The following is a 17,681-nucleotide window of genomic DNA, read 5'->3' as shown; positions in this document are numbered from 1 at the left end:
TGACTTTCAACTGTGCAATTGTAAAGTTTGGTGGAGGAATAATATTGGTCTGGGGCTGCTTTTCATGGTTTGGGCTTGGCCCCTTAGTTCCAGTGAAGGGAAACGTTAATGCTACAGCATACAATAACATTCTAGACCATTCTGTGCTTCCAACTTTGTGGCAACAGTTTGGGGAAGGCCCTTTCCTGTTTCAGCATGACAATGCCCCCCGTGCACAAAGCGAGGTCCATATGGAAATGGTTTGTCGAGATTGGTGTGGAAGAACTTGACTGGCCTAAACAGAGCCCTGACCTCAACCCCATCGAACACCTTTGGGTTGAATTGGAACGCTGACTGCGAGCCATGCGTATTCGCCCAACATCAGTGTCCGACCTCACTAATGCTCTTGTGGCTGAATGGAAGCAAGTCCCCGCAGCAATGTTCCAACATCTAGTGGAAAGCCTCCCCAGAAGAGTGGTGGCTGTTTTAGCGGCAAAGGGGGGGATGAACAGGTGTCCACATAACTTTTGGTCATGTAGTGTATGTGGTAGTAATGGCCTAAGGTCACACACTTAATGTGTTGTGAAATCTGTTGTGAAATACAAAATAATGTTTTTAAAATTGTATAACTGCCTCAATTTTACTTGACCCCAGGAAGAGTAGCTGCTGCCTTGGCAGGATCTAATGGGGATCCATAATAAACCCCAGGAAGAGTAGCTGCTGCCTTGGCAGGATCTAATGGGGATCCATAATAAACCCCAGGAAGAGTAGCTGCTGCCTTGGCAGGATCTAATGGGGATCCATAATAAACCCCAGGAAGAGTAGCTGCTGCCTTGGCAGGATCTAATGGGGATCCATAATAAACCCCAGGAAGAGTAGCTGCTGCCTTGGCAGGATCTAATGGGGATCCATAATAAACCCCAGGAAGAGTAGCTGCTGCCTTGGCAGGATCTAATGGGGATCCATAATAAACCCCAGGAAGAGTAGCTGCTGCCTTGGCAGGATCTAATGGGGATCCATAATAAACCCCAGGAAGAGTAGCTGCTGCCTTGGCAGGATCTAATGGGGATCCATAATAAACCCCAGGAAGAGTAGCTGCTGCCTTGGCAGGATCTAATGGGGATCCATAATAAACCCCAGGAAGAGTAGCTGCTGCCTTGGCAGGAACTAATGGGGATCCATAATAAACCCCAGGAAGAGTAGCTGCTGCCTTGGCAGGATCTAATGGGGATCCATAATAAACCCCAGGAAGAGTAGCTGCTGCCTTGGCAGGATCTAATGGGGATCCATAATAAACCCCAGGAAGAGTAGCTGCTGCCTTGGCAGGATCTAATGGGGATCCATAATAAATACAAATACAAATGCAGCTAACCGACTCCCCATAAAACCCGTTGGGCCAATGAATGTCAATGAATGTCAATGATGAACACCAGCAAGTGCAATATAAGGTCGATGGTGTCAATGATTGTTTATAGTCACCCCTTACAAAACCAAATACTCTGGTCATTTCAATTGCTCTCAACGAGCAATCTGCAGGGAGAGAGGGAGAGGTAAAGGGAGACGGAGAGGAAGGGTGGTTTCATTGAATGGGATGCATGGATGATAGCAGTGGTGATAAGATGACAATGCCAATGAGTGTCAGGTTGGACAGCCTGTGAAGATAATGGATTACAGTACAATAGGTTGTATCTGACAGAGGGCTTTTCTCATTGATCTTTTTGCTAGAAGGTAAACAAGAAAAAATATTTCTGAAACAACATACTTTTTTGACAGGCATATTTTATAGTTTCGAAAAAGACCACCCGGTGTTTGTTCTTTTCTTTTGAATGAGGATTAAATGAAAGACACTGTACTGTAATATAATATTAATCCTACAAAAAACTGTTTTTATTATTTATTATTTAATGCTCTACAGTCCCAGCCCTAGCTTCTGAGAGGATTATCAGTCAGTGATCACATCCCAAATGCACCTTATTCCCTATATAGTGCACTCCTTTTTACCAGGGCCAATTGGGAATAGGGTGCCATTTGGGACACAGTAAAGGTCCAGTAAAGGGAACGTGAAGGGGTGAGCTGCCACTACCGCTGCATACCTCCTCACATCCTCTTCCTCCCCCTCCTGCTCTATGATTTTTATTCCAGCCTCACTGCCTACATCTCTCAGGGTCGCCTGCCTGCCGAGATGTTGTTGAGCCTAAGCAAACATGTTCTCTGTCTCATGCAGCCATAACCCGCGCCTCCTGGCCTCCCATATGATCCGCCTCTGCCTTCTTTCTTTTTTCTTTCTTTCTTTCTTTCTTTCTTTCTTTCTTTCTTTCTTTCTTTCTTTCTTTCTTTCTTTCTTTCTTTCTTTCTTTCTTTCTCTCTCTCTCTCTCCTCTGCCCTCTCTCTCTCTCTCCTCTGCCCTCTCTCGCCTCTGCCCTCTCTCTCTCCTCTGCCCTCTCTCTCTCTCGCCTCTGCCCTCTCTCTCTCTCTCTCTCTCTCGCCTCTGCCCTCTCTCTCTCTCTCCTCTGCCCTCTCTCTCTCTCTCTCCTCTGCCCTCTCTCTCTCTCTCGCCTCTGCCCTCTCTCTCTCTCTCCTCTGCCCTCTCTCTCTCTCACCTCTGCCCTCTCTCTCTCTCTCTCTCTCTCCTCTGCCCTCTCTCTCTCTCTCACCTCTGCCCTCTCTCTCTCTCTCTCTCTCTCTCTCTCTCCTCTGTCCTTTCACAACATCATCCCAGCTGAACAGTACATGCAGCGGTGCCTCCAGGCCCGACAAGCTTTTTTTATGTGGGGCTGGATGATGGTATTTGCTAGTTACTGTAGTTATATTGGTGGCAGGTGTCTCTTTTTATTTGTGGTGTTCCTCCTTTTATGGCTGTGCTTGAGATTAATCCACTGCTTTGATATGTGCTCACTAGAGCGCTGCAGTGTGTGTGTGTGTGTGTGTGTGTGTGTGTGTGTGTGTGTGTGTGTGTGTGTGTGTGTGTGTGTGTGTGTGTGTGTGTGTGTGTGTGTGTGTGTGTGTGTGTGTGTGTGTGTGTGTGTGTGTGTGTTCCTTAACGTGAGTGTCTGAATGGGTGTTTGTGTGTGTTTTTGCGTGCATATGTATATGTGCGTGTGCATATGTTTGTCCTCCAGAAGGTTGGTGATTGAGGGGGTCGAGGGTTTTATGGTTTTATGGGGTCATACACTGTGCTGCTGTTCCCACACTGTGGCTCTGCAGTCTGTTCACCTCTGAGGTGTGCTCAGGAAGGAGAGAGAGAGTGGCAGAGAGAGTGAGAGAGAGAAAGAAAGAGAGAGGCAGAAAGAGAGAGAGAGAGAGAGAGAGAGACTGAATGAAAGAGTGAGCGAGTGAGGGTGGACGGAAGGAAGGAGGGCTGTCATAGAGGGGATGGAGGGGCCATCTACAGGGAGCTGTTAGTGATGAACACACACAGCAGCCCCACATGGCATCTGGATTGATTTAGCTCATATCCACATTTGTAATAAAAGAGGATGGCAGAACCCTGCGATCGCTGTCTCCCAAGACCCAGGGGCTGCAGCATGCCTCGTAATTGATATGAGTAGTGACATCTATTTATCCACAGGCGATGACTGGAGGATTCAGGTACAATTAAATATGTCACTACCCAGAGCAAATATCAAACAGCAGCGCCCTTAACAGAGCAGAATGAGGGCGATAAAATATTCATATGGAACATCCAACCAGAATGAATCACCAGGCAGACTAAAGTTCGTATGTAGTCTTAGTTCTAGCGATATGTATTCATTGATGTTATCTTTGAACTCTCTTAGAAAAAAGGGTTCCGAAAGGGTTATTCGACTGTCCCCATAGGAGAACCCTGATGGTTCCAAGTAGAACCTTTTGTGGAAAGGGTTCTACTTGGAACACAAAACTGTTCTACCTGGAACCAAAAATAGTTCTTCAAAGGGTTATCCTATGGGGACAGCCAAATAACCCTTTTAGGTTCTAGATAGCACCTAGCACCTAAAAGGGAAAAACAAACAGTAGTCTGTTGGACAAATATGTACATATTAGCTGAATTACTGAATATGCCATATACAGTACCTTCAGAAAGTATTAATTTACATAAGTAATCACAACCCTGAGTCAGTACATGTCAGAATCACCTTCGGCAGCAACTACAGGTGTGAGTCTTCCTGGGTAAGTCTCTAAGAGTTTTGCACACCTGGATTGTAAAATATTTGTACATTATTCTTCAAGCTCTGTGAAGTTGGTTGTTGATCATTGCTAGACAGCCATTTTCAAGTCTTGTCATATATTTTCAAGCCGATATAATTCAAAACTGTAACTATGCCACTCGGGAACATTCAATGTCATCTTGGTAAGAAACTCCAGTGTATATTTGAAACCGACAACATCGATTCAGTCTTACAGTGCATCCGGAAAGTATTCAGACCCCTTGACTTTTCCACATTTTGTTACGTTACAGCCTTATTCTAAAATGTATTATAATTGTTGTTTTTCCTCATCAATCATCAGTACACACAATACCCCATAATGGCAAAGCAAATACAGGTTTTTAGAAATTGTCGCAAATACATTTAAAAAATAACTGAAATACAGTTGAAGTTGGAAGTTTACATACAGCTTAGCCAAATACATTTAAACTCAGTTTTTCACAATCCCTGACATTTAATCCTAGTAAAAATGTCCTGTCTTATGTCAGTTAGGATCACCACTTTATTTTAAGAATGTGAATTGTCAGAATAATAGTAGAGAGAATGATTTATTTCTTTCATCACATTCCCAGTGGGTCAGAAGTTTACATACACTCAATTAGTATTTGGTAGCAGTGCCTTTAAACTGTTTAACTTGGGTCAAACATTTCGGATAGCCTTTCACAAGCTTCCCACAATAAGTTGGGGGAATTTTGGCCCATTCCTCCTGACAGAGCTGGTGTAACGGAGTCAGGTTTGGAGGCCTCCTTGCTCGCACATACAGTGCCTTGCGAAAGTATTCGGCCCCCTTGAACTTTGCGACCTTTGCCACATTTCAGGCTTCAAACATAAAGATATAAAACTGTATTTTTTTGTGAAGAATCAACAACAAGTGGGACACAATCATGAAGTGGAACGACATTTATTGGATATTTCAAACTTTTTTAACAAATCAAAAACTGAAAAATTGGGCGTGCAAAATTATTCAGCCCCCTTAAGTTAATACTTTGTAGCGCCACCTTTTGCTGCGATTACAGCTGTAAGTCGCTTGGGGTATGTCTCTATCAGTTTTGCACATCGAGAGACTGACATTTTTTCCCATTCCTCCTTGCAAAACAGCTCGAGCTCAGTGAGGTTGGATGGAGAGCATTTGTGAACAGCAGTTTTCAGTTCTTTCCACAGATTCTCGATTGGATTCAGGTCTGGACTTTGACTTGGCCATTCTAACACCTGGATATGTTTAATTTTGAACCATTCCATTGTAGATTTTGCTTTATGTTTTGGATCATTGTCTTGTTGGAAGACAAATCTCCGTCCCAGTCTCAGGTCTTTTGCAGACTCCATCAGGTTTTCTTCCAGAATGGTCCTGTATTTGGCTCCATCCATCTTCCCATCAATTTTAACCATCTTCCCTGTCCCTGCTGAAGAAAAGCAGGCCCAAACCATGATGCTGCCACCACCATGTTTGACAGTGGGGATGGTGTGTTCAGCTGTGTTGCTTTTACGCCAAACATAACGTTTTGCATTGTTGCCAAAAAGTTCAATTTTGGTTTCATCTGACCAGAGCACCTTCTTCCACATGTTTGGTGTGTCTCCCAGGTGGCTTGTGGCAAACTTTAAACGACACTTTTTATGGATACCTTTAAGAAATGGCTTTCTTCTTGCCACTCTTCCATAAAGGCCAGATTTGTGCAATATACGACTGATTGTTGTCCTATGGACAGAGTCTCCCACCTCAGCTGTAGATCTCTGCAGTTCATCCAGAGTGATCATGGGCCTCTTGGCTGCATCTCTGATCAGTCTTCTCCTTGTATGAGCTGAAAGTTTAGAGGGATGGCCAGGTCTTGGTAGATTTGCAGTGGTCTGATACTCCTTCCATTTCAATATTATCGCTTGCACAGTGGTCCTTGGGATGTTTAAAGCTTGGGAAATCTTTTTGTATCCAAATCCGGCTTTAAACTTCTTCACAACAGTATCTCGGACCTGCCTGGTGTGTTCCTTGTTCTTCATGATGCTCTCTGCGCTTTTAACGGACCTCTGAGACTATCACAGTGCAGGTGCATTTATACGGAGACTTGATTACACACAGGTGGATTGTATTTATCATCATTAGTCATTTAGGTCAACATTGGATCATTCAGAGATCCTCACTGAACTTCTGGAGAGAGTTTGCTGCACTGAAAGTAAAGGGGCTGAATAATTTTGCAAGCCCAATTTTTCAGTTTTTGATTTGTTAAAAAAGTTTGAAATATCCAATAAATGTCGTTCCACTTCATGATTGTGTCCCACTTGTTGTTGATTCTTCAAAAAAAAATACAGTTTTATATCTTTATGTTTGAAGCCTGAAATGTGGCAAAAGGTCGCAAAGTTCAAGGGGGCCGAATACTTTCGCAAGGCACTGTACATTTTCTATAGGATTTAGGTCAGGGATTTGTGATGGCCACTCCAATACCTTGACTTTGTTGTCCTTAAGCCATTTTACCACAACTTTGGAAGTATGCTTGGTGTCATTGTCCATTTAGAAGACCCATTTGCGACCAAGTTTTGACTTCCTGACTGATGTATTGAGATGTTGCTTCAATATATCCACATAATTTTCCACCCTCATGATGCCATCTATTTTGTGAAGTGCACCAGTCCCTCCTGCAGCAAAGCACCCCCACAACATGATGCTGACATCCCCGTGCTTCACGGTTGGGATGGTGTTCTTTCGCTTGCAAGCGCCCCCCTTTTTCCTCCAAACATAACGATGGTCATTATGGCCAAACAGTTCTATTTTTGTTTCATCAGACCAGAGGATATTTCTCCAAAAAGTACGATCTTTGTCCCCATGTGCAGTTGCAAACCGTAGTTTGGCTTTTTTATGGAGGTTTTGGAGCAGTGGCTTCTTCATTGCTGAGCGGCCTTTCATGTTATGTTGATATAGGACATGTCTTACTGTGGATATATATACTTTTGTACCTGTTTTCTCCAGCATCTTATCACGGTCCTTTGCTGTTGTTCTGGGATTGCACTTTTCGCACCAAAGTGCGTTCATCTCTAGGAGACAGAACGCGTCTGCTTCCTGAGAGGTATGACGGCGGCGTGGTCCCATGGTGTTTATACTTGCATACTATTGTTTGTACAGATGAACGTGGTACCTTCAGCCGTTTGGAAATTGCTCCCAAGGATGAACCAGACTTGTGGAATCTACAATTATTTTTCTGAGGTCTTGGCAGATTTTTCTTTCCCCATAATGTCAAGCAAAGAGGCAATGCGTTTGAAGGTAGGCCTTAAAATTAATCCACAGGTACACCTCCAATTGACTCAAATTATGTCAATTAGACTATCAGATGCTTCTAAAGCCATGACATAATTTTCTGGAATATTCCAATCTGATTAAAGGCACAGTTAATTTAGTGTATGTAAATTTCTGACCCACTGGAATTGTGATACAGTGAATTACAAGTGAAATAATCTGTCTGTAAACAATTGATGGAAAAATTACTTGTGTCATGCACAAAGTAGATGTCCTAACCGACTTGCCAAAACTATAGTTTGTTAACAAGAAATTTGTGGAGTGGTTGAAAACGAGTTTTAATGACTCCAACCTCAGTGTATGTAAACTTCTGACTTCAACAATTTACATAAGTATTCAGAACCTTTACTCAGTACTTTGTTGAAGCACCTTTGGCAGGTATTACAGCCTCGAGTCTTCTTGGGTATGACACTACAAGCTTGGCACACCTGTATTTGGGGAGTTTCTCCTATTCTTCTCTGCAGATTCTCTCAAACTCTGTCATTTTGAGTGAGAAGTGTATCTGCAGCGGGTTCAAGTCCCGGCTCTGGCTGGCCCACTCAAGGACATTCAGAGACTTGTCCTGAAGCCACTCCTGCATTGTACTGGCTGTGTGCTTAGGGTCTTTGTCCTGTTGGAAGGTGAACCTTCGCCCCAGTTTGAGGTCCTGAGCACTCTGGAGCAGGTTTTCATTAAGGATCTCTCTATACTTTCCTCCATTCATCTGTCCCTTGATCCTGACAAATCTCCCGGTCCCTGCCGCTGAAAAACATCCCCACAGAATGATGCTGCCACCACCATGCTTCATCTCAGAGATGGTGCCAGGTTTCCTCCAGACGTGACATTTGACATTCAGGCCAAAGAGTTCAATCTTGGTTTCATCAGACCAGAGAGTCTTGTTTCTCATGGTCTGAGTCCTTTAGGTGCCTTTTGGAAAACTTCAAGCGGGCTGTCATGTGCCTTTTACTGAGGATTAGCTTCCGTCTGGCCACTCTACCATAGCGTCCTGATTGGTGGAGTGCTGCAGATATGGTTGTCCTTCTGGAAGGTTCTCCCATCTGCACAAAGGAACTCTGGAGCTCTGTTAGAGTGACCATCAGGTTCTTGGTCACCTCCTTGACCAAGGCTCTTCTCCCCCTATTGCTCAGTTTGGCCGTGCAGCCAGCTCTGGGAAAAGTCTTTGGGGTTCCAAACTTCTTCCATTTCAGAATGATCAAATCAAATCAAATCAAATCAAATTTTATTTGTCACATACACATGGTTAGCAGATGTTAATGCGAGTGTAGCGAAATGCTTGTGCTTCTAGTTCCGACAATGCAGTAATAACCAACAAGTAATCTAACTAACAATTCCAAAACTACTGTCTTGTACACAGTGTAAGGGGATAAAGAATATGTACATAAGGATATATGAATGAGTGATGGTACAGAGCAGCATAGGCAAGATACAGTAGATGGTATCGAGTACAGTATGTACAAATGAGATGAGTATGTAAACAAAGTGGCATAGTTTAAAGTGGCTAGTGATACATGTATTACATAAGGATACAGTCGATGATATAGAGTACAGTATATACGTATGCATATGAGATGAATAATGTAGGGTAAGTAACATTATATAAGGTAGCATTGTTTAAAGTGGCTAGTGATATATTTACATCATTTCCCATCAATTCCCATTATTAAAGTGGCTGGAGTTGAGTCAGTGTCAGTGTGTTGGCAGCAGCCACTCAATGTTAGTGGTGGCTGTTTAACAGTCTGATGGCCTTGAGATAGAAGCTGTTTTTCAGTCTCTCGGTCCCAGCTTTGATGCACCTGTACTGACCTCGCCTTCTGGATGATAGCGGGGTGAACAGGCAGTGGCTCGGGTGGTTGATGTCCTTGATGATCTTTATGGCCTTCCTGTGACATCGGGTGGTGTAGGTGTCCTGGAGGGCAGGTAGTTTGCCCCCGGTGATGCGTTGTGCAGACCTCACCACCCTCTGGAGAGCCTTACGGTTGAGGGCGGAGCAGTTGCCGTACCAGGCGGTGATACAGCCCGCCAGGATGCTCTCGATTGTGCATCTGTAGAAGTTTGTGAGTGCTTTTGGTGACAAGCCAAATTTCTTCAGCCTCCTGAGGTTGAAGAGGCGCTGCTGCGCCTTCTTCACAATGCTGTCTGTGTGAGTGGACCAATTCAGTTTGTCTGTGATGTGTATGCCGAGGAACTTAAAACTTGCTACCCTCTCCACTACTGTTCCATCGATGTGGATAGGGGGGTGTTCCCTCTGCTGTTTCCTGAAGTCCACAATCATCTCCTTAGTTTTGTTGACGTTGAGTGTGAGGTTATTTTCCTGACACCACACTCCGAGGGCCCTCACCTCCTCCCTGTAGGCCGTCTCGTCGTTGTTGGTAATCAAGCCTACCACTGTTGTGTCGTCCGCAAACTTGATGATTGAGTTGGAGGCGTGCGTGGCCACGCAGTCGTGGGTGAACAGGGAGTACAGGAGAGGGCTCAGAACGCACCCTTGTGGGGCCCCAGTGTTGAGGATCAGCGGGGAGGAGATGTTGTTGCCTACCCTCACCACCTGGGGGCGGCCCGTCAGGAAGTCCAGTACCCAGTTGCACAGGGCGGGGTCGAGACCCAGGGTCTCGAGCTTGATGACGAGCTTGGAGGGTACTATGGTGTTGAATGCCGAGCTGTAGTCAATGAACAGCATTCTCACATAGGTATTCCTCTTGTCCAGATGGGTTAGGGCGGTGTGCAGTGTGGTTGAGATTGCATCGTCTGTGGACCTATTTGGGCGGTAAGCAAATTGGAGTGGGTCTAGGGTGTCAGGTAGGGTGGAGGTGATATGGTCCTTGACTAGTCTCTCAAAGCACTTCATGATGACGGAAGTGAGTGCTACGGGGCGGTAGTCGTTTAGCTCAGTTACCTTAGCTTTCTTGGGAACAGGAACAATGGTGGCCCTCTTGAAGCATGTGGGAACAGCAGACTGGTATAGGGATTGATTGAATATGTCCGTAAACACACCGGCCAGCTGGTCTGCGCATGCTCTGAGGGCGCGGCTGGGGATGCCGTCTGGGCCTGCAGCCTTGCGAGGGTTAACACGTTTAAATGTCTTACTCACCTCGGCTGCAGTGAAGGAGAGACCGCATGTTTTCGTTGCCGGCCGTGTCAGTGGCACTGTATTGTCCTCAAAGCGGGCAAAAAAGTTGTTTAGTCTGCCTGGGAGCAGGACATCCTGGTCCGTGACTGGGCTGGATTTCTTCCTGTAGTCCGTGATTGACTGTAGACCCTGCCACATGCCTCTTGTGTCTGAGCCGTTGAATTGAGATTCTACTTTGTCTCTGTACTGACGCTTAGCTTGTTTGATAGCCTTGCGGAGGGAATAGCTGCACTGTTTGTATTCGGTCATGTTACCAGACACCTTCCCCTGATTAAAAGCAGTGGTTCGCGCTTTCAGTTTCACGCGAATGCTGCCATCAATCCACGGTTTCTGGTTAGGGAATGTTTTAATCGTTGCTATGGGAACGACATCTTCAACGCACGTTCTAATGAACTCACACACCGAATCAGCGTATTCGTCAATGTTGTTGTCTGACGCAATACGAAACATGTCCCAGTCCACGTGGTGGAAGCAGTCTTGGAGTGTGGAGTCAGCTTGGTCGGACCAGCGTTGGACAGACCTCAGCGTGGGAGCCTCTTGTTTTAGTTTCTGTCTGTAGGCAGGGATCAACAAAATGGAGTCGTGGTCAGCTTTTCCGAAAGGGGGGCGGGGCAGGGCCTTATATGCGTCGCGGAAGTTAGAGTAACAATGATCCAAGGTCTTTCCACCCCTGGTTGCGCAATCGATATGCTGATAAAATTTAGGGAGTCTTGTTTTCAGATTAGCCTTGTTAAAATCCCCAGCTACAATGAATGCAGCCTCCGGATGAATGGTTTCCAGTTTGCAAAGAGTTAAATAAAGTTCGTTCAGAGCCATCGATGTGTCTGCTTGGGGGGGGATGTATACGGCTGTGATTATAATCGAAGAGAATTCTCTTGGTAGATAATGCGGTCTACATTTGATTGTGAGGAATTCTAAATCAGGTGAACAGAAGGATTTGAGTTCCTGTATGTTTCTTTCATCACACCATGTCACGTTAGTCATAAGGCATACGCCGCCGCCCCTCTTCTTACCAGAAAGTTGTTTGTTTCTGTCTGCGCGATGTGTGGAGAAACCCGTTGGCTGCACCGCTTCGGATAGAGTCACTCCAGTGAGCCACGTTTCCGTGAAGCAAAGAACGTTACAGTCTCTGATGTCCCTCTGGAATGCTACCCTTGCTCGGATTTCATCAACCTTGTTGTCAAGAGACTGGACATTGGCAAGAAGAATGCTAGGGAGTGGTGCACGATGTGCCCGTCTCCGGAGTCTGACCAGAAGACCGCCTCGTTTCCCTCTTTTTCGGAGTTGTTTTTTTTTTGGGTCGCTGCATGGAATCCACTCAGTTGTCCTGTTTGTAAGGCAGAACACAGGATCCGCGTCGCGAAAAACATATTCTTGGTAGTACTGATGGTGAGTTGATGCTGATCTTATATTCAGTAGTTCTTCTCGACTGTATGTAATGAAACCTAAGATGAGCTGGGGTACTAATGTAAGAAATAACACGTAAAAAAACAAAAAACTGCATAGTTTCCTAGGAACGCGAAGCGAGGCGGCCATCTCTGTCGGCGCCGGAAGTAACTCTCTTCTTTAGGACCTTCAATGCTGCAGACATTTTTTGGAACCCTTCCCCAGACCTGTGCCTTGACACAATCCTGTCTCGGAGCTGGACAATTCCTTCAACCTTGTGGCTTTTGCTCTGACATGCACTGTCAACTGTGGGATCTTACATAGACAGATGAGTGCCTATCCAAATCATGTCCAATCAATTGAATTTGCCACAGGTGGACAAATCCAGTTGTAGAAACATCTCATGGATGATCAATGGAAACAGGATGCACCTGGGCTCAATTTCGAGTCTCATAGCAATATTCATGACTACTTATTTAAGTAAGGTATTTCTGTTTGGCAATTATGTCTAAAAACCTGTTCTCGCTTTGTCATTATGGAGTATTGTGTGTAGATTGATGAGGGAAAAAAAATATTGAATCAATTTTAGAATAAGGTTGTAATTTAACAAATTGAGGAAAAAGTCAAGGGGTCTGAATACTTTCCGAATGTACTATATGAAGCATTTTGAAATTGTGTTTTTTACATTGGATAAAAGTAGAGACTCAGAGCTACAAAATGGTATATCATCAAATCAAACTTTATTTGCAACATGCCCTGAATACAACAAGTGTAGACTTTACCTTGAAATGCTTACTTACAAGCCCTTAACAAACAGTGCAGTTCAAGAAGATATTTACCAAGTAGGCTAAAATAAAAAGTAATAATAAAAAGTAACACAATAAAAATAACAATAATGAGGCTATATACAGAGGGACACCGGTACCGAGTCAGTGTGCAGGGGCACAGGCTAGGAAGCTTGGCCCCAGTGAGGTACTGGGCCTTTCGCATCTGTAGCGCCTTACGGTCAGATGCCGAGCAGTTGCCATACCAGGCAGTGATGCAACCGGTCAGGATGCTCTCCCAGATCCTTTTGACTGTCTTGGTATTTTTGGACCATAATAGTTTGTTGGTGATGTGGACACCAAGGAACTTGAAACTCTCGACCCGCTCCACTACAGCCCAGCTATTTGAACACCAATTTCTCCAGAAGGTTGGAGATTGGCTGAAAATTGCTAAAAGCTGAAGAATCTAGATTATTTTTCTTCAGAAGTGGTTTCACCAAAGCAGTTTTTAGTGCAGTGCGGAAAGTGCCTGTGAACACTGAGTGATTAACAATGGCTTGCACTTTTTATATGCAATTAAAAACAGTTTTGAAGAAGGTAGGGATAGGATTGACAAGGCAGGTAGAAGGGTTAAGTTGTGATGTCACTTTCCTGAGCATGTCTGTGTCAACCAGGGAAAATAAATCCATGTTGGATAGCTAGCTGACATCAGCCTATAACTAGCAATGCAAATTGTTTCTGAAATACAAATATTACCACACAGATCGTACATGTAACATTAGCTAGCAAACCAGCAAGCTAACATTCACTAGCTAGCTAACAGTATAACTTCAAATGAAAATGGCTTTCTGCCGATGACAAGCATACCCATAACATGATGCAGCCACGACCATGCTTGAAAATATGAGGAGTGGTACTCAGTGATGTCATGTGTTGGATTTGCCCCAAACATAATGCTTTGTATTCAGGACATAAAGTTAATTTCTTTGCCACATTTTTTTCAGTTTTACTTTAGTGCCTTATTGCAAACAGTAGCTACAATGTTGTTGCTCCATCCTCAGTTTTCTCCTATCACAGCTATTGAATTATGTAACTGTTTTAAAGTCACCATTGGCCTCATGTTGAAATCCCTGAGTGGTTTCCTTCCCCTCCGGCAACTGAGTTAGGAAGGACGCCTGTATCTTTGTAGTGACTGGGTGTATTGATACACCATCCAAAGTGTAATTAATAACTTCACCATGCTAAAAAGGATATTCAAAAGGGATGTTCAATGTCAGAGGCATTGGAAAACATTCCTGGTCTTTGTGGTTGAATCGAAGTTTGAAATTCTCTGCTTGACTGAGTGACCTTACAGACAATTGCATGTGTTGGGTACAGAGATGCGGTAGTCATTTAGAAATGTGTTAAACACCATTGTTGCATACAGAGTGAGTCCATGCAACTTATTATGTGACTTGTTAAACACATTTTTACTCCTGAACTTACTTAGGCTTGCCTTAACAAAGGGGTTGAATACTTACTGACTCAAGACATTTCAGCTTTTCATTTTTAATTGATTTGTCGAAAATTCTAAAAACATAATTCCACTTTGACATTATGCGGTGTTGTGTGTAGGGCAGTGACACAAAATGTATATTAATTCATTATAAATGCAGGCTGTAACACAACAGAATATGGAAAGACCTGGGCACAAACACATCGAGCGTTTGCTTAATTCTGAGGAAAGAAAGAGAGAGGGGTTTACACTTGGGACTATTCCATTGACTCCGTTGTGCCAGGCAAGCTCAAGCAAGCACAGCTACATTTTTTGAAAGTGTTACTGTCCTGTCATAAATTAGGAGAACAAACCAATTTCTCCTTATCACCTACTGACATTCTCTGCACCTGACACCTCGCTCGTCCATAAATACGTTCTAGAACCATCTGGAGTGCAGCCGAACTCATTGAGACTGTAGTCCAGTCTACAGGTACAGAAGCTAGCAGCACCTCTGACAAACACTAAGAATCAGACCCCAATTGAATAATCTCTGTTCTTATTCCTTTCCCTGAGATAATCACTGATCTTTACATTGATTTCAACAGTCATGTCAGATCTGTGATTACCTCAAGGAAGGAAGAAAGAAAGAAGCCACCCACAAGCACTCCAGTTTATTAGATGATAGTACCAATGCACAATGACAGGGTCCCTAGCAAGGGCCAGGAACATACAACCTAAAAGGGCCTTGAGGTTCAGTCCTGGCAGTTCATTTCTTACTCCAATGTTATATTTTAAGAAACTCAAAAAATGTTCAAAAGCCTGTTATGAAATTGTTTGGACATATTCCCATGGCGATGATGGATGGAAGGTAGCATGAAAGCCTTGTGGGCCATAGAGATGTTTTCTTCCTTCCCTCCATTTTGAATGGTCTGGGACTGAGCCAGAACAACTGTGGAAAGTTATTTTTGTTTTCCCGCTGCCAGTTTTTGTCATGTTGTTTTCAATAAATCTAGAGCTTTTTTATTGAGTTTTCTGAAAGAGTTGAAATGTTTTAAGACTAAGTGGGCCAGGTCATTTCAATGAGTGTCAAAGATAAACACAAGCAAGCGCAATATAAATAGCCAGACTGCTAAATAGTCAATGAAGGGTACCCAAACTAGCTGCACTGACTATAACAACATTTGATTTGATAAGGTCAATGGTGTCAATGATAGTTTATGGTCACCACTTACAATAGCAATTACTCTGGTCATTTGCTTAGTCTTTCGACAACATTAAAACACAACACATATCCTTTAAGATCTCAGAAAACTGTAAGGGCTTGTTTCCCGGACCCAGAATAAGCCTAGTACTTGACTTCCAATGGAAATTCTCCATGAAGCATGCTTTTTAGCCCAGGAATAGGCTTAAACTGGATCCGGGAAACCTAATTCTACCTCAAGTACTTGGTAATATTAGTTAACAAATACAGAGTCTTTTTTCAAACCTTGAGGCCTTATTGCTCCTTATTCTATATTATAGAATGAATTTCTGATAAACCATCTTGTAACGGCTGTTGGAAGGAGAGGACCAAAGCGCAGAGTGGTAGGCGTTCATACTTTATGAAATAACAAAAATAACAAAGAGAATGAACGAAAACCGAAACAGTCCTGTCAGGTGCAGAAAGACACAAAACAGAAAACAACTACCCACAAAACACAGGTGGGAAAAGGCTACCGAAGTATGGTTCTCAATCAGAGACAACGATAGACAGCTGCCTCTGATTCAGAACCACACCCGGCCAAACACACAGAAATAGAAAACATAGAACACAAAAACATAGAATGCCCACCCCAACTCACACCCTGACCAAACCAAAATAGAGACATAAAAAGGAACTCTAAGGTCAGGGCGTGACACATCTTGTATTCTTAATTAAAGAAATTCCTTCTCTAAAACATGTAATGAGCTTCAGATCACTACACTGTAAAAAAAAACAAAAAAACAAAAAAAACAAGAGAGGCACTTGAGGGAAAAGGTTGAAGGGTTTCCTATAGAAACGTTGTCACACCCTCTCAGTGGCAGTTAGAGCCCGATGCCTTCTTCCTTGAGGTAAGAGATGGGTAATAGCTGCTTACAGCACCAAACGTTATTGCTTCATTTATTTTTGGCAGACACAATTTCAGAGCATCAATTTTTTACATTGCGTTCCCTGTTTTAACCTTGCTGGGAGAGTATTGCAGGTTGTCCTGCCTTAATTCAATTTGGAGACCTTAGTCCACCCCTCTCTCTCTCGCTCTCTCGCTCTCTCGCTCTCTAACTCTCGCTCTCTCTCTCGCTTTCTCTCTCTGCTGCGGCTCTCTTGCGATGTTTTAAACAGCCGCCCTGCTTCTGCCAGTTTAGAGCCGCATACAACGTCATTGCTGCAGCAAGGCCTTTCCTTTGCAGATGGCGTCTTGCCACGGCTATGTTACAACAGTTATCGTATTGCCTGTTAAGTGTGTGCTAACAGTCCAAATGTATCACATTCTATTATATCCATCACATTGTTGCTAATCAAATCAAATCAAATCAAATGTATTTATATAGCCCTTCGTACATCAGCTGATATCTCAAAGTGCTGTACAGAAACCCAGCCTAAAACCCCAAACAGCAAGCAATGCAGGTGTAGAAGCACGGTGGCTAGGAAAAACTCCCTAGAAAGGCCAAAACCTAGGAAGAAACCTAGAGAGGAACCAGGCTATGTGGGGTGGCCAGTCCTCTTCTGGCTGTGCCGGGTGGAGATTATAACAGAACTAATGTTCATAAATGACCAGGATGGTCCAATAATAATAAGGCAGAACAGTTGAAACTGGAGCAGCAGCACAGCCAGGTGGACTGGGGACAGCAAGGAGTCATCATGTCAGGTAGTCCTGAGGCATGGTCCTAGGGCTCAGGTCCTCCGAGAGAGAGAAAGAAAGAGAGAAAGAGAGAATTAGAGAGAGCACACTTAAATTCACACAGGACACCGAATAGGACAGGAGAAGTACTCCAGATATAACAAACTGACCCTAGCCCCCCGACACATAAACTACTGCAGCATAAATACTGGAGGCTGAGACAGGAGGGGTCAGGAGACACTGTGGCCCCATCCGAGGACACCCCCGGACAGGGCCAAACAGGAAGGATATAACCCCACCCACTTTGCCAAAGCACAGCCCCCACACCACTAGAGGGATATCTTCAACCACCAACTTACCATCCTGAGACAAGGCTGAGTATAGCCCACAAAGATCTTCGCCACAGCACAACCCAAGGGGGGGGGGGGGGGGGGGGCCTTGTTTATTACTGTGTATTACTGTGTAATGCTTGAAGGACAAGAGTCAGAGTACTCATACTGTAGGTTCTCTCCTTCCTTCTGAAGTGTACACTAGTTCACTACTTACTCTCCACAAACATAAAAGCATTGGTTTGGTGAAGTGAACAAGTGCACACTTTGGGAGGAAGGAGAGATAATTGGGAGATAGCC

The 17,681-nt window shown here is 44.0% G+C and overlaps 1 protein-coding gene across 2 annotated transcripts in view; it reads left to right on the top strand.

Moving 5' to 3' along the window:
• Window positions 1-17,681, top strand: part of LOC110489401 (CUB and sushi domain-containing protein 3) — a 650,169-nt gene that overhangs the window by 350,945 nt on the left and 281,543 nt on the right. The window lies entirely within an intron of this gene.

Source organism: Oncorhynchus mykiss, chromosome 32 (assembly GCF_013265735.2).
Source record: "Oncorhynchus mykiss isolate Arlee chromosome 32, USDA_OmykA_1.1, whole genome shotgun sequence".
NCBI classification, from domain to species: domain Eukaryota; kingdom Metazoa; phylum Chordata; class Actinopteri; order Salmoniformes; family Salmonidae; genus Oncorhynchus; species Oncorhynchus mykiss.
The sequence above is the reverse complement of the archived record's forward strand: the minus strand, read 5'-3'. Positions and strand labels throughout refer to the sequence as shown.